A 19,491-nucleotide genomic window follows, 5' to 3' on the forward strand; every position below is an offset into this window, starting at 1 on the left:
AATGTTTGAAGGTAAATGACATATAAAGTGACACATACAAAACATGATCATTCTCATTGGTATAATGAGCCCATTGTATAATGGTTGTATAATGTATAACAATCATGCTACTAATTTGACTGTATAAAATAATTAATGCTAATTTTATTCAAATGGCACTTTTCTTTATTGGATACATTGAAGGTTAATGCAAGATTTTATTAGAGAAAAATGACTGCATTGCTAAAAACATTCGACACCAGCTGCTTCATCACTGCTGTCCACTGGAAGGTTGCACAGCAGTCGGTGGAAATGTTCTGTCTGTGCTGTCCCTGTGTGACTGAGCCTCCTGTATTAGACAACATGGGTTTAGATTTTCTTTTGTACTTGTCCTTCCATTTTGCAATTTGTTATTTAAGCATGTTTGTCTGGGTTCAAATTTCAGTTGCCATTGGGTTACTGTGTGACCTTGGACAACCTACCTGACTCCACTGTGCCTTAGTGTCTTCATTTGTAAAACGTAAATAACAATAGTACCTACCTTATACTGAGAGGATTAAATAAGAAAAGCATATGTGCCTAGCACCATGCCTGGCCTATACTGTGTACTCAGGGACTTTGCCATGTAAATTTTTTGTTTCTGTCTGTCCAATGCAGCTTGTGAGACCAGGGATTGAATCCAGGCCTCAGCAGTGAAAGCTTCAAGTCCTAACCACTGGACCACTAGGGAATTCCTGCCATTGTCGTTTTGGACAACTGTATCTTCAGAGTGATCCTCTGACATTTACAAAAGAGGAAGTCACGCCTTCCACAGTTCATAAATGGTATGCATGCGTGCCCAGTCGTGTATGACTCTTTGCAACTTCACGGACTGTAGCCCACCTGCCAGGCTCCTCTATCTGTGGGATTTCCCAGGCAAGAATGCTGGAGTGGGTTGCCATTTCCTCCTCCAGGGGATCTTCCCCACCCAGAGATAGAACTCGAGTCTCCTGCATGGGCAGGCAGGTTCTTACCGCTGAGCCGCCAGGGAAGAGTACAGGAAAGAAAAAGCGAAAAGCTCACCTCCAGTTACAGGCAAGCCTTTGCAAATGGACTTTGACCATTGCTGGCTTTCTAGAACTTTTCCCATGGCTGGCTTTCTCAGACGGAAGGACACTGGTCCCGAAGGCCACCCCAGAGTCCGCACACAATGCGTGTACTCCTTGGCCTGCAGTGGGTGGGGTTCAGATCGAGGGATAAAGGTCTTGGGGGGTTGAGATGGATGTTTATGCCTCTGTCTGTCCTCAGCGCCTTTGATCTGCTAGCCTGAATGGACAGGGCAGCCCGCATTGTTTGTGGGAGTGACAGAGCTGGTGTTTTATCAGATTCCTACACACAGAATAGAAGGGTGGAGAGATGACAGGGCGGGTCTGGAATTCGGATGGGCTGGGTTGCTGGCCTTGTGGGAATGTGTCAAGTTGGAGCTTTGCTGGTGGGGCTGGAAATGGGGTCCTGGGGGCGGGAAGGGGTCTTGTGGATCCCCCTGGCGACCGGAGGCTCAGCTGTGCGATTCAGCTCGCGTAGCCTGGGCTCCGCCACGCAGGGCGCCTGACTGGGCCGTCGGGTCTCTGCTCGGGGCCAGGGGCCGGAGGAGAGATGAAAACGGCCCGCTCCCATCAACAAAGCCCGGGCCGCCCTCCGCCCCCCAGCTGCTTCCACAAAGAGCTGGAGGAGCTCGGCGGGCAACTGCTGGTGGATTCCGCCTCGAGCGGCCGCCCTGGCATATGGCATCGCCCCAGCTGGGCGCTGACCCTCCCGCCCCGGCGCCTGGACCCCCGCAGCCTGTCATGGCAACAGCTGGGGGGCGGGGGCGTGAGGGCCCAGCCTGGCCTGACGGGCGAGATGGATGGTCATGGGCGACGTGCCAGAGGCCCCCTCCCCACTTCTGTCTGGGGTCTGCGGAGGGGCTGGGGTCAAGGCCTGGGGAAAAGCAGGAATTCTCACTAGAGGGGCTGGGAGCCGGTGAACTGGGGTCCTGGGGGTTCCGGGGGCGGTTCAAACCGCGCATGCCCCCGGCGGATGCTCCCCGACCCACCCCACCCCACCCCCACCGAGGAGCAGGCCAGCCAGAGACTGGCCACGGGGAACGGAATTTTGCTGAAAATATCTTGAAGGGAGGACTGATTAAAGTGACCCCTTTGGGCCCCGGAGGAGCCAGGCCCAGTGGCTGGGCGGGGGACTCCTCCCCTCCCCGGCCCCTCCTCCCCTGGTGAGAAGGAGGGACACAGACATTGTCAGGTGGCTTGCAGTCTGGGAGTGGTCCCCTCCCAGCTGGCAGGCGAGGGGTGTGGACATGTGATGCCAGGCCCTGGCTGGGGGTCGCAGGTACAGGCACCGCCCCGGAGTCAGTGGCCCCCAGCAGCAGCTCGGGTTTGCCCGGGAAAAGCTGCCTTCTGCTCTCAGTACCTCTCCAGGCTCCTGACTGTCAAAACCCCGTATATTCAGTACCCAGCAGAGAGAAGACTGGACTCCTTCTCTCGGTCGCTTTTCGACTCAGAAATACCAAGAGCCATTTTTGGTACCTATATCGGAAACTTGAAGGCTGGGCTTCTTAATAATAAGTATATGGACTATTTCCTGGAGTCACTCCCAAGTTCACACTCCGGTGAAAAGCCAGGAGCTGATCTGTCCTAAGTCGTAGGACTTGGTTGAGCTGACACGCTTGGAGGCATCAGGTACTTCCACAGGCAGGTAAACTCACCTTTGTTCAGCTGCAACCTGGGTGTAATGGCTGGGCGCCTTTCCAGACGCTGATCCATTTTGGATTCTTGTGTTTATACACACGTATTTGAAACCAAGGCCTGCATGAAAGTAGGTCAACTTCTGGTAAGCTGATCACCTCCAAATTAGAAGCCTCTGAAATTAGGACATCAAAACAGCCCTGCAACTAACGAAGGGGTCCCGTTGGAAAGAAGGGACAGAGAGTCAGCAGGAGGCATGGGACACTCTCGGATCTCCTGGATGGAGCGCCTTAAATGGAAATTATCAAATGGGTCTTTAAAACATGCACCCTTTGGTTTGATCAGCCTCCTGTAGATAACCTTTATTAAACCTGATCTGAAATTACAGCCACGGCCAGTGCTTCTTTGATGCTGTGGCTGTTTCACTTCCTGTTTATGCTACGATACACGTTGCACTCGGAGATAAAGCACTTCTAAAGGATATTAAGACATAAAAGTCCCTTGGCTATTTGCTGGCACTGTTTTGATGTTTTCTTGCTCCCTAGAAATTAGCATATCCTTTTCAAAGTCTTCCTCTGATGAGAGTAATCCTTTGCCACGAAGTATTTGCTGAAAGTCGTCAGTGATAGTATATTGTGTAAAGAAATGACACACGAAAGGCATGATGCTAGATCACTGATAATGAGGCGACCTGTGTAACGGGGGCCTGTGGCTTTTCTGAAACATATTCTGACACCCTAGATACACTGGGCTTCTACTAATGAGGATTTGATTCTTCTGAGATTTTCAAGAAACTTGCACAGAACAACTTTTTGAAGAAAACGCTAGTGGGGGCAAAGCTGAACGTCTGTACTCATCGTACCAAGCTAAGTTCTATCAAGACGTTCTATGGCCTTGGACGTAAGAAACAACTGTACACTGTCTGTGTTCCATTTTCAGAGCTGAGAGTTAATGAGTATGGATGGATGGAGATCATCTGGAAAAAGAGTTTTGGCCACATACCTAGAATTTTCTTTTAATTAAACAAGGGAAGAGAGAATGAAAGGAAGACAATTAGGAAGAAAGGAAGAGATGGAAGAAAGAAACAGGAAGACAAAGGAAGGTGAGAAAGAAAGATTTTTTTTTTCCAAGAGAGGCAGGAAGGAAAGAAACAGAGGGAGAAGGAAAAGAGGAAGGAAGGAAGCCAGAAGGAAGGAAGGGTTTTTAAAAGGAGAAAGCATGAGAGAGTAGAAGCCAAGATCTGGGAAAGAGGAGAGGAAGGGTGAGTGAAGGGGAGAGAAGTAACAAAGACGAACGTGAACTAGAAAGGAGGGAAGAAAGCACTAAAGACAAGGAAAGGAAGAAAGAAAAACTAGAAGCTTGGGATAAAGAAGCAGTAAGAGCGGAAAAGGGGCGGGAGGGGGAGGAAAGGAGGCGGAGCTCTGTGGTCCAGACACCCGAGAGCTGTTCCGGGAACGAATCTGGCCAACTTCACTTCAATTAGAGAATGTTTAGGAAAAGCATTTTAGGTTAACCTTATCTGAATCAATCAGCAGGCTTATCCTTAGTCAAGAGTTAGTTATTCTGGGAGTTTAAACTGAAGGTCACTGAGCTACAGTCTCCGGGGTCATAGCCACTTTTAGGCAGAGCCGAATCCAGACTTCCTACAAGGTCAGTCTTGAATTTTATTCTTTCCATTAGGATTCCAATCCAAGGGACACTTGATGTTCTTTCACAAATACTATGTATGGTTTAGTCACTAAGTCGTGTCCGACTCTTGCAACCTCAGGGACTGTAGCCTGCAAGGCTTCTCTGTCCATGGGATTCCCCAGGCAGGAACACTGAAATATGTTAAAGAACGAAGCGGTAGTAGTCCTCTGGCCACAAACAGCTTTCTCAGACGGTTCTTCTCACTCTGAAATGACTGTCCGTTCACACCCAGCAAATATTGAAGGTCCCCACACCGGGCACGTTTTCTTAGAAATCTTCATACTTTCAAAAATGAAGTGTTTCAAGAGCTCAGCCTTCTTTGGTCTGTTCTTCCATGCGTTTCACATGTGTTGGATTTGCAGTTTAAGAATCAAAAATCTTTTCTTAATTACAGGCATACTGTTCTGAACAGTGGTTTAGAATATTTCTTTCTAAAGAAATATTGGACGTTTGAGTCCAATGTGGCTGGTAGAAGACCCAGGGGCAATGGAAGAGGCCAAGTGAAGGGGTGGAGGTCGGCTCTGGGTACCACACCTCCAGATGCAGACAGTTTCTGGACACCCAGGGACTATATGGGCACAAACTCACCTTTAAAAATGTAAGCCTAGGAAAAAATCAAAGAAAGATGGGGGTCAGGAAGGTGGGCGTCTTCTCGTGCCCCCATTTTGCTGCTTCCCAGGAGGCTCTGTAGTAAAGACTCCACCTGCAAGGTGAGAGACGCGGGTTTGATCCCTGGGTCGGGAAGATCCCCTGCAGGAGGGCATGGCAACCCGCTCCAGGATTATCGCCTGGAGAATCCCATGGACAGAGGAGCCTGGTGGGCTACAGTGCTTGGGGTAGCAAAGAGTCAGACACAACTTAGCAACTAAACAACAAGGAAGATGGGGGTCCTCACGTGCCCACCTCCACCATGTCAATGTCATCATTAAGCACCTCTGATACTTGTTCCAGGGGAAAAAACCAGTTATGGGTGGTCTCAAGTAACTCAATGACAAAAGGTTTAACTCAGCCTACTCTTTGATCAAATACAGAGCCGAAAATGTGTTCTGTAAGGAAGAGTCTTTGTCCTGCACTGACATTTCCAGAAGTGAGAAGCTGGGAATCTGGGTGCAGCCAAGGAATTAAAGGATCTGTTTACTCATAGGGTTCAGTAGATCCTTGCTTTAGACCAGTGAAAGTGCTAGTCGCTCAGTCGTGTCTGACTCTTTGTGACCCCATGGACCATAGCCCGCCAGGCTCCTCTGTCCATGGAATTCTCCAGGCAAGAACACTGGAGTGCCAATGGTGAAAAATTGAAAGCATTTCCCCTAAAGTCAGGAACAAGGCAAGGATGCCCACTTTCACCACTACTATTCAACATAGTTTTGGAAGTTTTGGCCACAGCAATCAGAGCAGAAAAAGAAATAAAAGGAATACAGGTAGGAAAAGAAGAAGTAAAACTCTCACTGTTTGCAGATGACATGATCCTCTACATAGAAAACCCTAAAGATTCTACCAGAAAATTACTAGAGCTAATCAATGAATATAGTAAAGTTGCAGGATATAAAATTAACACACTGAAATCCCTTGCATTCCTATACTCCAATAATGAGAAAACAGAAAGAGAAATTAAGGAAACACTACCATTCACCATTGCAATGAAAAGAATAAAATACTTAGGAATATATCTACCTAAAGAAACAAAAGACTTATATATAGAAAACTATAAAACACTGATGAAAGAAATCAAAGAGGACACAAACAGATGGAGAAATATACCGTGTTCATGGATTGGAAGAATTAATATAGTGAAAATGAGTATACTACCCAAAGCAATTTATAGATTCAATGCAATCCCTATCAAGCTACCAATGGTATTTTTCACAGAACTAGAACAAATCATTTCACAATTTGTATGGAAAGATAAGAAACCTCGCATAGCCAAAGCAATCTTGAGAAAGAAGAATGGAACTGGAGGAATCAACCTGCCTGACTTGAGGCTCTACTACAAAGCCACAGTCATCAAGACGGTATGGTACTGGCACAAAGATAGAAATATAGATCAATGGAACAAAATAGAAAGCCCAGAGATAAACCCACGCACCTATGGACACCTTATCTTCGACAAAGGAGGCAAGAATGTACAATAGAGAAAAGACAATCTGTTTAACAAGTGGTGCTGGGAAAACTGGTCAACCACTTGTAAAAGAATGAAACTAGAACACTTCCTAACACCATACACAAAAATAAACTCGAAATGGATTAAAGATCTAAATGTAAGACCAGAAACTATAAAACTCCTAGAGGAAAACATAGGCAAAACACTCTCCGACATAAATCACAGCAGGATCCTCCATGACCCACCTCCCAGAATATTGGAAATAAAAGCAAAAATAAACAAATGGGACCTAATTAAAATTAAAAGCTTTTGCACAACAAAGGAAACTATAAGCAAGGTGAAAAGACAGCCTTCAGAATGGGAGAAAATAATAGCAAACGAAGCAACAGACAAAGAATTAATCTCAAAAATATACAAGCAACTCCTGCAGCTGAATTCCAGAAAAATAAATGACCCAATCAAAAAATGGGCCAAAGAACTAAACAGACATTTCTCCAAAGAAGACATACAGATGGCTAACAAACACATGAAAAGATGCTCAACATCACTCATTATCAGAGAAACACCAATCAAAACCACAATGAGGTACCATTTCATGCCCATCAGAATGGCTGCTATCCAAAAGTCTACAAACAATAAATGCTGGGGAGGGTGTGGAGAAAAGGGAACCCTCTTACACTGTTGGTGGGAATGCAAACTAGTACAGCCACTATGGAGAACAGTGTGGAGGTTCCTTAAAAAACTGGGACTAGAACTGCCATATGACCCAGCAATCCCACTGCTGGGCATACACACCGAGGAAACCAGAATTGAAAGAGACGCGTGTACCCCAATGTTCATCGCAGCACTGCTTACGATAGCCAGGACATGGAAGCAACCTAGATGTCCATCAGCAGACGAATGGATAAGGAAGCTGTGGTACATATACACAATGGAATATTACTCAGCCATTAAAAAAAATACATTTGAATCGGTTCTATTGAGATGGATGAAACTGGAGCCCATTGTACAGAGTGAAGTAAGCCAGAAAGAAAAACACCAATACAGTATACTAATGCATATATATGGAATTTCAAAGATGGTAACAATAACCCTATATGCGAGACAGAATAAGAGACACAGATGCATAGAACAGTCTTATGGACTCTGAGGGAGAAGGTGAGGGTGGGACGTTCTGGGACAATAGCATTGAAACATGTATATTATCATATGTGAAACAGAACACCATTCCATGTTCGATGCATGAGACAAATGCTCAGGGCTGGGGCAATGGGATGACCCAGAGGGATGGGATGGGGAGGGAGGTGGGAGGGGGGTCCAGGAAGGGGAACACATGTAAACCCATGGCTGATTCATGTCAATGTATGGCAAAAACTACTACAATATTGTAAAGTAATTAGCCCCCAACTAAAATAAATAAATTTATTAAAAAAAAAAAATACTGGAGTGGGTTGCCATTCCCTTCTCCAGGGGATCTTCCTGACCCAGGGATCAAACCTGGGTGTCTTGCATTGCAGACAGACTCTTTACCAACTTAGCCACCAGGGTTTAACACATAGGATGGAGTCTACACACGTTCTAGTTGCTGACCTGACACCTCCAGGACAAAAGACTCATATTCCGCTCCTCCCCACCAGCTCCAAGTCTCCCCACATGCCCACTTTCCAGCTTGGAAAGACTCGTTCACCCTGTAGTGTTTTTAAATTAAGAATTTAAACTTCTCCACTCACATTCGTCCAGCAGCAACAATCCTCATCTCTAGAGGAGATCAATGACCAACATTGGTCCCATAACTAAAGTAGGCGACAGTGGTGCTTCTCAGACTTTCTGTGATTGGTTTTGTTTTCCTGTTTTGTTTTGATTTTCAGTACAAGTCTAGCAGACAGCTGTCACCACATGACTCACTGTGAGAGTGAGCAGTTCCAGAAACGTCTGTACACGGTTTAGAGAGACAGCCCACTGATCTTCTGTTTGGCTGTCTTGGCAACGTTACATTGCTGTAAAGTTTCTCAGTGCTCACGCTCAGGGTCTGCACTTACCTCATCAGGAGAGCTAATAATAGTTCGTGAATCGACATCAGATTGGGGACCACACTTTAGGGGCCCTGGTCTAGGGCAGGTATTCCAGACCTTTTAGTTATTACTTTATGTGTCACCAACTACTTGGTTACTTGTAATAACATGGATGTCTAATGGGCTTCCAATGCAGGAGACACAAGAGAGAGGTGGGTTCCATCCTGGGTCAGGAAGATCCCCTGCAGGAGGAAATAGCAACCCACTCCAGTATTCCTGGCTGGAGAACCCCTCGGACAGAGGAGCCTGGCGGGCTGCAACCATGAGATTGTACTCATGCATGCTCACACACACACACGCACAGACACACACTGTTGTTGATGGTGGAGGCAGCCGTAATGATAGGGAACACAGCAGTTTCTCATCTTAGGCCTCATCTTATCAATGAATTTGTATGGATTCCAAGCCAGTCATGAAGTGTTAATGTAACTACTGATGTATCATTGAGAGTTGTGGCAATTGTGAATTATTCTAATGCTTGTGAGTTGTGATTTTGATCGGTATGGTTGTTTTTCTTTTTCCTGCGAATGATATTTTTAGTTAGAAAGAGGAGAAGGAATGAGAAAAAAAGTATGAGCAAAAATGATGCTATTTATAGAAATGTCACATTGAAAACAAATAAATTCTGTGTGTGATTTTTAAGCCAAAATGCTAAGTTTATCTTTGCTTATCCTTCAATAATAATTCTCGCCTTACTGAAAATATCTGTGGAGTAGGGACATGGGGGAGAAAAATCAAAACTCTTTTTAAAAAATATTTTAGAGTCTGCAAAATTATGTTAGCCTATTTTGTTCATTTTCCCTTTTAATGTGACCAATTCTGGTATCTGTAACTCGACACTTTGCTTATTGCGGACTTATAGAGTGCTTGTGCGAACACCATGCCAGGCCCCCCAAAACTGCCCCCTTTCTGTTTCCTTCCCCCCAGCATTGCAACATGAAATGGCATGTGGGGCTGAGAACACCTGAGCACCCCGCATGGCAGTGTGCTGTAAGCTGTGTCATGTCATGTTCTGGGTCAGGACCCAGCCCTGGGTTTGTAAGGCAGTCCTTCCCCAGCCATCTGGAGCCAACACAAGAGTGCACACAGCTTCAGACTCCTGCTCCTCTTGGGCTGTGTCAGCCCGACGGAGAGGCTGGGGGCCGCTGAGCGGTCCCACTGCTCTTCAGACAGGGAGCTTCCACGGGGACGCAGGACAAAGCAGGCAGCTGGCTGGGCCCGACAGCCGCGGTCCATGGACCTTTCTGTGAGCTACATTCCAGAGGACGTAACTGCAGTGGATTCTGCACTGAATATCACCGATACCATGGGAGGCATGAGGGGAAAGGGTTCCAGCTGGACATTCGAATTTGAGGAAGTCAGTCCCTCCTCCACACACCTATTCTGTCTTCCACATACACAACATCTTCGGGGGGTGTTGGAAGAATATTAATGAGCTTAGGATCCATAAAGGACTTAGGGATGCTTGGAGGTGTGTACAAAGCCCACTTACCGACCTTATAGGCTTATTGAGTGGATGTGCTAATTAATGGACCAGGAGGCTTTGAAAATGGAAAACACGCTGTTATAATAATCGGCCAGCTCCTTCAGCCTCCTGCTTCAGCCTCCTCATCTGCAGAGTGGGGAGAATAGCACACCTCTCACTGGGGTGTCAGGGAGACCCCCGTCAACTCTGACCTGCTCTGTGCTTTCACACAAGGAACGACGCTTACAATGCGGTGCCACTTAAAATCCAGATGAACTGTGGTCCAGGCTTGTCATTAATGTTGCCCTTCATTGTGTAGATTAAAGCTTGGATGATCTCTTTGCTTTAACACTGACAAAGGAGAAAGAGGAATGTTTTCCTGAAAACATTTGAATTTACACACATTTACTACAATTGCCTGAGAATGCAAGTGTCACTTTTAGCCTCTGGGAAGAGGAAGATCAGACGGTGAGGACCAGAGTCAGCGAGTGAAAGTGAGAGCGTTAGTCACTCAGTTGTTTCCAACTCGGTGCGACCCCATGGACTGTAGCCCGCCAGTCTCCTCTGACCGAGGGTTTCTCCAGGCAAGAACACTGGAGTGGGTAGCCATTCCCTTCTCCAAGGTATTTTCCTGACCCAGGGATCGAACCCGGGTCTCCCACATTGCAGGCAGATTCTTTATTGTCTGAGCCACCAGGGAAGCCCTGAATACATCCCACTAAACCCCTGGGGAGAATGTCCACCCAAGTAGCAGCATCTTTGATGAGGGAGAAGATTGATTTCATTTTTCTCCATGACGAGTTTGAAAGTTGACTATCTACATCAGATACAGTGGTCACTCAGTCCACAAACTCCTCCAGACTTGGACACGTCTAGTTCAGTGCTCTGCTACCCCCTGGGGAGGACCCCTGAGGCCCTTTCAGGAGCTTCTCTGAGACAAGAACTGTTTTTATATGATACTGAGATGTCACTTGCCTTTCTACTCTCATTCTCCCGAGAGCGGGGTTTCTGGAGGCCACATGATATGTGATGATACTGTTGCTCTGAAGACTAATGCAATATGTGCTTGTGTACACTTGTGTTTTTATCTTTTCTGGTTTAATTTAAAATACTGCAAACATCAAGAAGTATAACTTACATAGGTGAAAGCTTTTTATAGTGTTTAAGAGCCTAAAAGCGAGTTCTGAGGCCAAAATATTTAGGACCACTGCCCAATGCTGTGGCCCTTGTCCTCATGGACCAAAAGTGTTGCTGTGGTTCTGGCCATCATATCTGCATTCTAGCCAGCAAGAAGAAGAAAAGGGGAGGGAGGGGGAAGGATAAGAGCATTCTCCCTTCCTTTGAGAATGTTCCCAACATTAGCACAAATCACTCCCTGTAGCTCATCAACTATTCCTTGGCCAACTACAAGGGAAGATGTAGTCTTTAGGCCACAAGCCCAGTTTAAAAGGTGGAGAGAGGATCTCATGCTTAAGGGAAAAAAAGGCTATTGGTAGCCTCTGCTACAGGTGAAATGTACAGAAACAATATTCCTGCTCTTGAGATGTGGACACAACCGTCTGCAGAACACAGATGGCCTTCCTCTCGCCCCTGACAGATGGTCCTGGAGACACATGTGTATCTCAGAGCCCTACCCCCCAACCCGCCTCACATCTGGCCACTCAGGTTGCTGTAATTTTCACTGACCCCTAAAACTTGGCTTAACCTGTGAAATGCTCTTCAAAGTTGAGCTTGAGGGACCTCTGTCACTTAGGACACAACTGAGTCGCTCGAGCTCAGTAAGGGCACAAAAGGAACTGTTATTTTCCAAAAGGGGATCACAACGGAGCTCAGGGAGAAAGACCCAGGAGGGAATGTCCTTTGATGTGATCAAGAACCTAGAAGAAAAAAGCAGTGAGTTAAGTAGAGCCTGAACTGGTTCAACGGGGAGGACAGGGCTAAGGAGACAGAGAGGGAGGCGTTGCCTTGGCCCAGACGGACCCCATCATTTTGCTTAGACTAAGTCTCTAACCTTCATCAATCGCCATCTTGCAAACTGATGCTGTTTATCCCAGACAGGCTGGATGGAGAAGCACGGGCTGTTCGGGTCAACCCATTCTCAAGTGGGAACCAGCACAGAGTCTGGCCCTGTGGATGGCGGGCCCGCAGCACGATCTTCACCCTGACTGTTCCAGCGAACTGGAACGTCTATTCCAGAAGTCACACGGGGCCACGAGGCTGCTTGATTCAGGTGACACAAAACTTTGTGCATGGAATTCTCTTTCTCCTAATCGATCCCATTCAAAGCCCATAGTCCTTTGGCCTGGAAAAAGAACCCAGTTTTCCCAATTTTTTTTTTCTTTTGCTTTTGCTAATATTATTTTTTTAGGTTCTCATGAAAAGTGGCTGAAATGGACACGGTTCTCCGTGTTATTTAGTGTACCTGCCAGCACATTAGAGGCACTTAAAAGGTATGCGTGGATTTGTTTGTTGTTCAGTCATGTCCGACTCTCTGCGGCCCCATGGACTGCAGCCACCCAGGCTCCTCTGTTCCCTACTATCTCCTGGACTTTGCTCAAACTCATGTCCATTGAGTCAGTGATGCCATCCTACCATCTCATCCTCTGGAGCCTCCTTGATGTGCATTTCGTATTTTGCAATTCCACCATTTTCCTCTTCTTTCTTTTTACCAAAAATGAGCCACCTTCTTTGTACCTCTGGGCCCATTTCTACTGAGAGACAATCTTCCAAGAACGGTCCCTGGGGGTCCCAGAGCAGGGCAGGCTCTGTGGCATGATCAGGTAACACAGCTTTCTTTCCATCAACCCATCCCAGCACGGATCAGTCCTCTGGGATGATTTTGAGCCAGTTTGTTCTTGTTGTTGTTTTGCTTTGCAAGACTGAAGCCTTAGCCTCCCCGCAATTTGAGTGTGGGCTGTGTTGGGCTTGACATTCTAGAAGCAAAAGCCTAAATGTTTTAGAAAAATCCAAGCTCAAAGTCAGACTCACCGAGCAGCGGGTGCAGGCTGCAAGAAGCCAAAAGGAAGACAAAAGCAAGCGGTTTCCTTTCGGCTTTCCGAGGGAATGGCAGTTACAGCGTGTGTCCCCACCCGGCCCCCCACCCCAATCAATCTGAACAGCTCAGGCATCTTGCTCAGGTAGCAAGATTTCCCACCACTAACCCACCCCCGACTGGAGTCTTCGAACCTCTTTCAGAAGTCTTCTTTCAACCCAGACCATTCAATCCTGCTTTTATTCCCTGGCTTTTATCCGTGTAACCATGGCAGTGCTCTCCAGAGAAGAGAGGAAAATCAATGGCTGACCTGCCTGCGAGCCACACTCAGTTAACCTGGCTTGAAAGGGAAGAGCCCCCGGCGCTCAGGCCCCCCTCGGCCACCGCCAACACTCCACTTCTCTCCGGAAGCAAAGACGCAGGACTTGGCAGCACGGAGGGAAAGCCCTGGGACCCGCCGGATCAAAGAGCGTTCCCAAGGGGTTTGGGTGCTTCGGGACACATACTCTCAGGGATGACAGGAGGTCAGGTCAATTTTCTGGGTGGCTGCAGCCTTCACAGCCTGAGTGCCAGTGAGCCACACGGTTACTGACTGGGCCTGACTAAGGAATTCCGGGTAGGTGGTCCCTCTACAGCAAGAGACTCCTCTTAGAAATAGTAGCTGTGGGTAGTGTTAGTCACTCAGTTGTGTCCAACTCATTGTGACCCCATGGACTGTAGCCCACCAGGCTCCTCTGTCCATGGGACTTTCCAGGCAAGAATACTGGAGTGGGTTGCCATTTCCTTCTCCAGGGGATCTTCCCGACCCAGGGATTGAACCTGGGTCACCTGCATTGCAGGCGGATTCTTTACCGCCTGAGCCACCAGGGAAGCCCATGGAGGATGTCTGTGCTATATTCAGAAGGCCTGGGTTCAGCATCCAGCTCTGTCATTCTCTAAACGTGGAACTTTGGACCAGGAATCTAGCTTCGTGAAGACTCAGTCTCCTCATCGGGGAAAGAGGCTAATAACAATCCTAATGTCACAGGTTTGCCATCTTACCTGAAGGACTCACAAAGCCTGGCCTGGCTCCATCCACAGGACTGGAGACCCGGGTCGGGGAGGTGAGTGAGATTTGGTTTGGGGGTGGGGTGAGGGTACACATAAACTTGGTGACCCCTCCTCTTCCTGATCCCTGCACTGAGATGTCTGATGGAAGGTCACAATTCTTTCCATCACCTCTCCCTTTTTACACTCAGCATAGGGAGCTCAACTCGGTGCTCTGTGATGACTAGAGGAGTGGGAGGAGGGGTGCCGGTGGGAGGAAGGTTCAAAATGGAAAGGAGATGTAGATATACACACACATACATAAATACACATATGGCTGATTCACACTGTTGTTCGGCAGAAACTATCACAACATGGTAAAGGAATTATACCCCAATTAAAAGCAGAAATAAAAATACCTCTGATGACCAAAAAAAAGAGCCTGCCAGACTTTTCTAAGAGGAGTCCTTACAAGCCCTCTTAAAGAGTTCTTGTCAAGCTGGCGCAGAGTTCTAAACCCTGCACTGAGCTACAAGGCTGACTGCGTACAGAGCATCCTCTGCAATCCCCCTCCCGCCCCCTCCCCTTAGCTGACCCTAAAGCCGAAGCCCTCTCTCCCCACGCTCCACTTCCACGTCCGCAGCCTCGGTGAAGTCACATCATTGTTCTGGGATGACAGTACTCCCCTCCATAAGAAACTCCTGAATGCCCCTACTTCCAGGGAGCCCGCCTGGATTGACCCCTGCTTTTCTTCATCTACACTTGGAATTCCCTCCACCATCTGTCTGCTTCACACCAGCTTGGTTCTTTGTTTATGTTTTCCTCCCTAGAGTTGCTGCCTGTGTGTCTCAGATCATGAACTCCTGGAGGGCAGAGCCTCAGCTCTGTAATTTTCCGGGTTCACCTTTGATGGTGGGGATAAGATGCTGTGGCCTCAAGGGGTGTGTGGCTTTTGATGAGTGAAAATGAAAAGCAGGGGTTTCCGGCCCACGGTTATTTCCGGTCAGGGGACCCGTCCTGATCCACCATCATGGCTGCTGTTTCTCCATCACTATTTCATTTCTTCCAAATCACACACCTTGAAGCCCAGCTCTTGGAGCCCACCTGGCCCCCCAGCCGCTCCTGTGCACCCCTTGCTAGAGTCAGCATCTGTCTCAGGTCCGTTTTAACTGTCATCCACCCTCAGCTTCAGCAGCCAGACGGGACACAGGAGCGCTCTCGCCCCGCCTCTCGGACCCTGAAGTTTCTATCCACCCACCTGAGCCAAGAGGTGGACTGTCTGGCTAGGGAAGGTGGGTGTAACGATGCTGTTAAAGGGGACCTTGCAGCAGACGGGATTTGACGTGACCCCGCCCCTTTGCCGAGGATGGAGATACTGTGGTGGGGCCAGGGCGTGGTCAGAGCCCTCGCTTTGGTCTCAGCCTAGGAGGGGCATCCTCTGCCTTTTGATCTGGGGCTTTGCTGCATCACAGACTTTGGCTGATGAAATGTTAGGGAACAAGACACAAGCAGAGACTAAAAATGCGCTCGTGTGGCCGATATTGCCCTCGGGGCCTCTGCTCTCAACGTGAGAAGAGGGACCTCTGGCTGACCCAGGCCCCAGAATGGACACACACTGGGCAGATCTGAGCCTCAGCTCGAAGGAGAGCATTCCCGGCCAGATTCACCCCAGGCCACTCACACCCCAGATGCCCCAAGATGGCTGAACACGAATAAACAGTTCTTGGACTTCCCTGGTGGTCCAGAGGTTGGGAATCTGCCTGCCAATTAAAGACACAGGTTTAATCCCCGGTCCAGGAAAAATCCACATGCAGAGAGGTAACTAAGTCCAGGCGCCACGACTACTGAGCCTGCGCCCTAGACCCTGGGGGGTCACTACCACTGAGCCTGCCCTCCAGAGCCCGAGCTCCGCAGCAAGAGCAGCCACTGCAGTGAGAAGCCCGCTCACCACAACCAGAGAAAGCCCACGTGCAGCAACAAAGACCCAGGACAGCCAAAAGTAAACAAATAAGTAAACAGTTTAAAAACACAATGCACTCTGCTTGCTTTAAGCCACCGAGTTTCGGGTGTCTTGCTATGCATCACTGTCGTGGTGGTAGCTGGCTGAGATGGATGGCAGATTGCTCACCCTTGTACATCAGCTCTGTTCAGTTGGTAGAGATTGAGGAGGTGCTCCACTGGGTGCAGAAGTGAGACCAGTCGGAGTTCAGCGTGAAAGAATTCCAGGATCGATTAGTGATGTCTGCCACAGAAAGGGTCATGGTGCAAGGGCCACACAGCTACTAAGGATCTAAAGGTTTCCTGATGACTCGCCTTGGGGCCTCCCAAAGACAGGGCAGAGCACAGAATGTGGCCTATTGAAAAGTACGAATGCACATGGGGTAGGAACAGAGGCCCACACGCTGGCATTTGCATATTCATCTTTCAGGCTGTCATGCGTTCAAGACACCAGTAACACATTCAGCTTCTTAGATAGATGTAGCTCTTCTATCTAGATGCTGCCTGAGTTACCAACTCAGTGAGCAGTTAGTCCAAGGTGGAGAAAGGATGTCTCTTCCTCTAGGTAGATGGACCCCAGCCTGGGGTCCATGATGTAACACACACACCATTTTGGGACTGGATTTCAACCCCCATTCGCTCCCCTGGACGAGCACTGTTGTACAGTGCACAGACTGTACCACTGCCCATGGCCGGCTGATGGGCACAAACTGGGATGGAGATAAAAGAAAAAAGAGGAAATGAGATGAAGAGAGAACAGCCCACTCTTCTCTAATGTCAGCCCTGCCCAATTCCTTTGCTTTGGAGTTTTGAATGAGTCATCTTAGCACTATTTGACCTTGTGTTTCAGGCCCAAAGTGCTTGTATATTCTGGGTAGTTGGAAGACTGGCTTAATTGAAGTGGATCAGCCTACTAGCAGGCAGACGTGTTCTATTCCAGAAGACGAAACTTCCAGCCCACTGAATCTCCAGTCTGGAAATGCTGGAAACTGCTAAGCTGAGAACCAACTCCTTTAAATCTTTTGCTCACTCCTGCTTGCCAGGTACCTGGGAAAAGCAAACTTGTCGTGTAAAAGGATCCTCTTCTGCAAGGTAACAGAAAACTCAAGTAAAGACTGACCCTGGGAATTAGATCGCTGGAGTTTGAAGAGCCAAATAAAAAGGAGTCGCATCTGGTTCCATTTTTCTTGTGAAATTATCTCACATTGACCAAGTAGGTCCTTTCCTGAGTATATAAATACAGAAGACACACACATGGTTGTTATCAAACAGTATTGTGCAAAATTAAATGGGCTACTTTATGGTGAAATGGAGAAGAATGGCAGGCATTTCAAACACATGAGTTTCTCTTCTTTGGGTCTGGAAGTGATCACTCATGAAGACAGCTACTTTATCTGCTTGATTGCGGAGCATTCTAGAAAGGACTTCAGGTATTGGGTTAAAACCAGCGGCATGGTCAAGCCCGAAACAGATCAGAGGTGCACAGAGCCCTGACTGCCCAGTCCCTGGGGGAAGGGCACCGGCGTGAATGACAGAAGCCACCCCCACCCCCCGTGTCCCGAGCTGCTCTGTTGGATGAGGGCCCTAATGTGCTGACCATATGTGAACTCGGGGCCAAAGGGAACGGACTGCCTGGGGATTTTCAATTATCTTTTGGTCTCAGAGACTCACTGCATTGTTGCTACCTGGCTCCCATCCCCCGATGGTTCCAGGGAACGCACAGTAGATGAGATGCAGAAACCAAGGAAAGATCCCCAGGCCTCACTCTGGCTGGGCTGAAAATTGCTCCACTTGGAGCCAGAGGAGGGAATGCGCGGGGCGGGTGGGGCCGAGGGTCCCAGCTGGGCATTCTGCTGAGATGATCACAGTCCAGCAGCCGTTCCCAAAGCAGTGAATGCCCCCCACCCCCACCACAGGAAGTTTCCCACAGGACCTATGAGAGAAAAAGGATGGCAATGGGAGGCGGGGTGGGGGTGGAGGTGGGGGTGAGGGCGGGGGGTGGGGGCAGTGGTGGAGTGAGACAATGATCTGTGAAGCCATAAAAGGTTACGAGGTTGGGAGAAAGCGAGAGCCCACAAAGCTGCTTTCCCTACTACTCCGCCATGGAATTCCCAGATGTTCTCATTTTTATAGGCTGACTTAGAGGGTCAGAAGCTCACAATAAATGGGGCTCCATGAATGGCGTGTCGGTGGGTCAGAAAGGAAGTGCACTGTGAACTGTCCCGGGGAGGAGAGCTGGCTCCTTGTCCAGAATTCTTTTCTCTTTCACTCTCCTGTTTCCAAGCTTACTGCCCTGGTGAGACCCAACCCAGGTCTCCACGTCATCCAAAACAGTCCCAGGGTCTCACCCAGGGTCTCTGGGAGCCCTGGGTGAATGCCTCTCCGAGTATGTGCAGTCAGGGCTGGAATTCAGTGCTTGGAATTTTTGCATATGCTTTTCTGGAATTTTTGCATATGCTTTTCTGGAACATTCCAGAGGACTGTGTGTATCACGGAAAAGCACTGGAGAGGTGGGTCTCTTCGTCCATCGCGAAGGATGAAGTCGGCATCTAGGGTCCTCCTTCGACACAGAAGGCAAGACGCAGAAATGGGCCAGATAGGACCCGGGGAAACCAGAAGGTGGCCCTCAGCCTTTAACTGGAAGGCAAGAGACAGGAAACATCTCATTCGTTAGAGTTCAGACTGTTCTGAAAGGGTCTGGTGGGGCATTTAAAAGAAGGAATCCGCTTCATGGGATGGAGTTTTCCATTTCCAATGGTTGAGTGGTGGTGTGATAGGGGAAACAGTATAGATTTCTTTTTTATTTAATTTTATTTGTTTATTTTTTCCCGTGCTGAGTCTTCGTTGCTGCGTGCCAGCTTTCTCTAGTTGCAGTAAGGGGGCTGCTCTCTAGTTGTGATGGGTGGGCTGCTTATTGTAGTGGCTTCTCTGGTTTTGGAGCATGGGCTTTAGGTGCGTGGGCCTCAGTACTCACAGCTCTTGGGGTCTAGAACGCTGGGCTCAATAGTTGCAGCACTTGGGATTTGTTGTTCTGCAGCAAGTGGAATCTTCCCAGACCAAGCATCGAACCCATGTCCCCTGCATTGGCAGATGGATTCTTAACCACTGGACCACCAGGGAAGTCCCACCATAGATTTCTTTAGGTAAAGAAATGTGAACTTTCATTAAATAAATTAAATGGAACTGAGGAGTGTCACTCATTTAGCAATCTGGCCAGGGTGGTTGGAAAGTCAGGGGTTGAGAACCTGTGGAGGATTGTGCAGTCAGCTAAACCCATGGCTTTTGGTCCCCAGTGATCCACAGACAAGCATCACTCAGCCTGGAAGCCTTATTCTTCATCTATAACTTAGCAAGTTTCCTTTCTAATGAGCCAAAAGCATAGACTGTCTCTACTTATAATTATCAAGTGCACTCGACTTCCACTTTCTACTTTAGGGATAACCCTGAGATTC

The 19,491-nt window shown here is 48.2% G+C and overlaps 2 long non-coding RNA genes across 2 annotated transcripts in view; one reads left to right on the forward strand and one right to left on the reverse strand.

Moving 5' to 3' along the window:
• Positions 1 to 249: 249 nt before the first annotated feature.
• Positions 250 to 2,007, reverse strand: LOC145540937 (uncharacterized). Its single transcript, XR_014078649.1, has 3 exons — positions 1,963 to 2,007; positions 1,042 to 1,186; positions 250 to 328 (listed from the first exon to the last, which is right to left on the reverse strand). It is a non-coding gene; the product is annotated as an uncharacterized LOC145540937 (long non-coding RNA).
• Positions 2,008 to 2,469: 462 nt separating this feature from the next.
• Positions 2,470 to 19,491, forward strand: part of LOC145542290 (uncharacterized) — a 44,216-nt gene continuing 27,194 nt past the window's right edge. Inside the window, exons 1-3 of the long non-coding RNA XR_014079749.1 lie at positions 2,470 to 2,705; positions 3,639 to 3,801; positions 12,078 to 12,253. This is a non-coding gene — a long non-coding RNA (uncharacterized LOC145542290). The remainder of the gene's footprint in view (positions 2,706 to 3,638; positions 3,802 to 12,077; positions 12,254 to 19,491) is intronic.

The sequence above is a fragment of the Giraffa tippelskirchi genome, chromosome 3, assembly GCF_054371585.1.
Source record: "Giraffa tippelskirchi isolate mGirTip1 chromosome 3, T2T-mGirTip1v1.2.pri, whole genome shotgun sequence".
Classification (NCBI taxonomy): Eukaryota; Metazoa; Chordata; class Mammalia; order Artiodactyla; family Giraffidae; genus Giraffa; species Giraffa tippelskirchi.